We start from the raw sequence: 5,657 nt of genomic DNA, 5'->3' as shown, positions 1-5,657 counted from the left end.
TTGAAGTGTCAAAATATATCAGATTGGATAAACTGCAACATATTACTGAACTCAGGTTGCAAGATTACCATATACAGACCCGATGTTCTCGTCCAGGTGGGATTTGAGGTGTGAAATATATCAGATTGGATGAAACTGTAACCTATTACTGAACTCTGATTGCAAGATTACCATATAAAGACCTGATGTTCTCGTCCAGGTAGGATTTGAGGTGTGAAGTATATCAGATAAGATGAAACTGTAACCTATTACTGAACTCTGGTTGCAAAATTACCATATACAGACCCGATGTTCTCGTCCAGGTGCGGTTTGAGGTATGAAATATATCAGATTGGATGAAACTGCAACCTATTACTGAACTCTGGTTGCAAGATTACCATATACAGACCCGATGTTCTCGTCCAGGTGGGATTTGAGGTGTGAAATATATCAGATTGGATGAAACTGTAACCTATTACTGAACTCTGGTTGCAAGATTACCATATACTGACCCTATGTGCTCGTCCAGGTAGGATTTGAGGTGTGAAATATATCAGATTGGATGAAACTGTAACCTATTACTGAACTCTGGTTGCAAGATTACCATATACAGACCCGATGTTCTCGTCCAGGTGGGATTTGAGGTGTGAAATATATCAGATTGGATGAAACTGTAACCTATTACTGAACTCTGGTTGCAAGATTACCATATAAAGACCTGATGTTCTCGTCCAGTTGAGATTTGAGCTATGAAATATATCAGATTAGATAAGACTGCAACCTATTACTGAACTCAGTTTGCAAGATTACGATATACAGACCCGATGTTCTCGTCCATGTGAGGTTTGAGGTGTGAAATTTATCACATTGGATGAAACCGCAACCTATTACTGAACTCAGTTTGCAAGATTACCATATACAGACCCGATGTTCTCGTCCATGTGAGGTTTGAGGTGTGAAATATATTACATTGGATGAAACTGCAACCTATTACTGAACTCAGTTTGCAAGATTACCATATACAAACCCGATGTTCTCGTCCAGGTGGGATATGAGGTGTGAAATATATCAGATTTGATGAAACTGTAACCTATTACTGAACTCTGGTTGCAAGATTACCATATACTGACCCTATGTGCTCGTCCAGGTAGGATTTGAGGTGTGAAATATATCAGATTGGATGACACTGTAACCTATTACTGAACTCTGGTTGCAAGATTACCATATACAGACCCGATGTTCTCGTCCAAGTGCGGTTTGAGGTGTGAAATACATCAGATTGGATGAAACTGCAACCTATTACTGAACTCAGGTTGCAACATTACCATATAAAGACCCGATGTTCTCGTCCAGGTGGGATTTGAGGTGTGAAGTATATCAGATTGGATGAAACTACAACTTATTACTGAACTCAGGTTACAAGATTACCATATACAGACCCGATGTTCTCATCCTGTTGAGGTTTGAGGTGTCAAAATATATCAGATTGGATGAAACTGCAACATATTACTGAACTCAGGTTGCAAGATTACCATATACAGACCCGATAATCTCGTCCATGTGGGATTCGAGGTGTGAAATATATTAGATCGGATGAAACTGCAACCTATTACTGAACTCAGTTTGCAAGATTACCATATAAAGACCTGATGTTCTCGTCCAGTGTGGTTTGAGGTGTGAAATATATCACATTGGATGAAACTGCAACCTATTACTGAACTCAGGTTGCGAGATTACCATATACAGACCCGATGTCTCGTCCATGTGAGGTTTGAGGTGTGAAATATATCTGATTGGATGAAACTGCTACCTATTACTGAACTCAGGATGCAAGATTACCATATACAGACCCGATGTTCTCGTCCAGGTGGGATTTGAGGTGTGAAATATATCAGATTGGATGAAACTGTAACCTATTAATGAACTCTGGTTGCAAGATTACCATATAAAGACCTGATGTTCTCGTCCAGGTAGGATTTGAGGTGTGAAATATATCAGATTAGATGAAACTGTAACCTATTACTGAACTCTGGTTGCAAAATTACCATATACAGATCCGATGTTCTCGTCCAGGTGCGGTTTGAGGTAAGAAATATATCAGATTGGATGAAACTGCAACCTATTACTGAACTCCGGTTGCAAGATTACCATATACAGACCCGATGTTCTCGTCCAGGTAGGATTTGAGGTGTGAAATATATCAGATTGGATGAAACTGTAACCTATTACTGAACTCTTGTTGCAAGATTACCATATACATACCCTATGTGCTCGTCCAGGTAGGATTTGAGGTGTGAAATATATCAGATTGGATGAAACTGTAACCTATTACTGAACTCTGGTTGCAAGATTACCATATACAGACCTGATTTCTCGTCCAGGTGGGATTTGAGGTGTGAAATATATCAGATTGAATGAAACTGTAACCTATTACTGAACTCTGGTTACAAGATTACCATATAAAGACCTGATGTTCTCGTCCAGGTGAGATTTGAGGTATGCAATATATCAGATTAGATAAGACTGCAACCTATTACTGAACTCAGTTTGCAAGATTACGATATACAGACCCGATGTTCTCGTCCATGTGAGGTTTGAGGTGTGAAATTTATCACATTGGATGAAACCGCAAACTATTACTGAACTCAGTTTGCAAGATTACCATATACAGACCCGATGTTCTCGTCCAGGTGAGGTTTGAGGTGTGAAATATATTACATTGGATGAAACTGCAACCTATTACTGAACTCAGTTTGCAAGATTACCATATACAAACCCGATGTTCTCGTCCAGGTGGGATTGGAGGTGTGAAATATATCAGATTTGATGAAACTGCAACCTATTACTGAACTCAGTTTGCAAGATTACCATATAAAGACCTGATGTTCTCGTCCAGTGTGGTTTGAGGTGTGAAATATATCACATTGGATGAAACTGCAACCTATTTTTGAACTCAGGTTGCGAGATTACCATATACAGACCCGATGTCCCGTCCATGTGAGGTTTGAGGTGTGAAATATATCCGATTGGATGAAACTGCTACCTATTACTGAACTCAGGTTGCAAGATTACCATATACAGACCCGATGTTCTCGTCCAGATGGGATTTGAAGTGTGAAATATATCAGATTGGATGAAAGTGTAACCTATTACTGAACTCAGGTTGCAAGATTACCATATACAGACCCGATGTTCTCGTCCAGGTGGGATTTGAGGTGTGAAATATATCAGATTGGATGAAACTGTAACCTATTACTGAACTTTGGTTGCAAGATTACCATATAAAGACATGATGTTCTCGTCCAGGTAGGATTTGAGGTGTGAAATATATCGGATTAGATGAAACTGTAACCTATTACTGAACTCTGGTTGCAAAATTACCATATACAGACCCGATGTTCTCGTCCAGGTGCGGTTTGAGGTATGAAATATATAAGATTGGATGAAACTGCAACCTATTACTGAACTCAGGTTGCAAGATTACCATATACAGACTGGATGTTCTCGTCCAGATGGGATTGGAAGTGTCAAAATATATCAGATTGGATGAAACTGCAACATATTACTGAACTCAGGTTGCAAGATTACCATATACATACCCGATGTTCTCGTCCAGGTGGGATTTGAGGTGTGAAATATATCAGATTGGATGAAACTGTAACCTATTACTGAACTCTGGTTGCAAGATTACCATATAAAGACCTGATGTTCTCGTCCAGGTAGGATTTGAGGTGTGAAATATATCAGATTAGATGAAACTGTAACCTATTACTGAACTCTGGTTGCAAAATTACCATATACAGACCCGATGTTCTCGTCCAGGTGCGGTTTGAGGTATGAAATATATAAGATTGGATGAAACTGCAACCTATTACTGAACTCAGGTTGCAAGATTAACATATACAGACCCGATGTTCTCGTCCATGTGGGATTCGAGGTGTGAAATATATTAGATCAGATGAAACTGCAACCTATTACTGAACTTTGGTTGCGAGATTACCATATATGGACCCGATGTCTCGTCCATGTGAGGTTTGAGGTGTGAAATATATCCGATTGGATGAAACTGCTACCTATTACTGAACTCAGGTTGCAAGATTACCATATACAGACCCTATGTGCTCGTCCAGGTAGGATTTGAGGTGTGAAATATATCAGATTGGATGAAACTGCAACCTATTACTGAACTCAGGTTACGAAATTACCATATACATACCCGATGTTCTCGTCCAGGTGGGATTTGAGATGTGAAATATATCAGATTGGATGAAACTGTAACCTATTACTGAACTCTGGTTGCAATATTACCATATAAAGACCCGATGTTCTCGTCCAGGTGAGGTTTGAGGTGTGAAATATATCAGACCGGATGAAATTGCAACTTATTACTGAATTCAAGTTGTAAGATTACCATATACAGACCCGATGTTCTCGTCCAGGTGGGATTTGAGGTGTGAAATATATCATATTGGATAAAACTGCAACCTATTACTGAACTCAGGTTGCAAGATTACCATATACAGACCCGATGTTCTCGTCCAGGTGAGGTTTGACGTGTGAAATATATCAGATAGCATGAAACTACAACCTATTACTGAACTCAGGTTGCAAGATTACCATATACATACCCGATGTTCTCGTCCAGGTGAAGTTTGAGGTGTGAAATATATCAGACCGGATGAAATTGCAACTTATTACTGAATTCAAGTAGTAAGATTACCATATACAGCCCCGATGTTATCGTCCTGGTGAGGTTTGAGGTGTCAAAATATATCAGATTGGAAGGAACTGCAACATATTACTGAACTCAAGTTTCAAGATAACCATATACAGACCCGATGTTCTCGTCCAGGTGAGGTTTGAAGTGTGAAATATATCAGATCGAATGAAACTGCAACCTATTACTGAACTCAGGTTGCAAGATTAGCATATAGAGACTCGATTTTCTCATCCAGGTGAGGTTTGAGGTGTGTGAAATATATCAGATATGATGAAACTGCAACCTATTACTGAACTCAGTTTGCAAGATTACCATATACAGACCCGATGTTCTCGTCCAGGTAGGATTTGAGGTTTGCAATATATCAAATTTGATGAAACTGCAACCTATTACGGAACTCAGGTTACAGGATTACCATATATAGACCCAATGTTCTCGTCCACGTGAGGTTTGATGTGTGAAATATTTTATATTGCATGAAACTACAACCTATTACTGAACTCAGGTTACAAGATTACCATATACAGACCCGATGTTCTCGTCCAGGTGGGATTTGAGGTGTGAAATATATCAGATTGGATGAAACTGCAACCTATTACTGAACTCAGGTTAAAAGATTACCATATACAGACCCGATGTTCTCGTCCTGGTGAGGTTTTAGGTGTCAAAATATGTCATATTGGATGGAACTTCAACATATTACTGAACTCAGGTTTCAAGATAACCATATACAAACCCGATGTTCTCGTCCAGGTGAGGTTTGAGGTGTGATATATATATCAGATCGGATGAAATTTCAACCTATTACTGAACTCAGGTTGCAAGATTACCATATACAGACCCGATGTTCTCGTCCAGGTGGGATTTGAGGTGTGAAATATATCAGATCGGATGAAACTGTAACCTATTACTGAACTCAGGTTGCAAGATTACTATATACAGACCCGATGTTCTCGTC

Source organism: Papaver somniferum, chromosome 8, assembly GCF_003573695.1.
Source record: "Papaver somniferum cultivar HN1 chromosome 8, ASM357369v1, whole genome shotgun sequence".
In the NCBI taxonomy this organism is placed as follows: Eukaryota; Viridiplantae; Streptophyta; class Magnoliopsida; order Ranunculales; family Papaveraceae; genus Papaver; species Papaver somniferum.
This window is presented reverse-complemented; position numbering follows the sequence as displayed.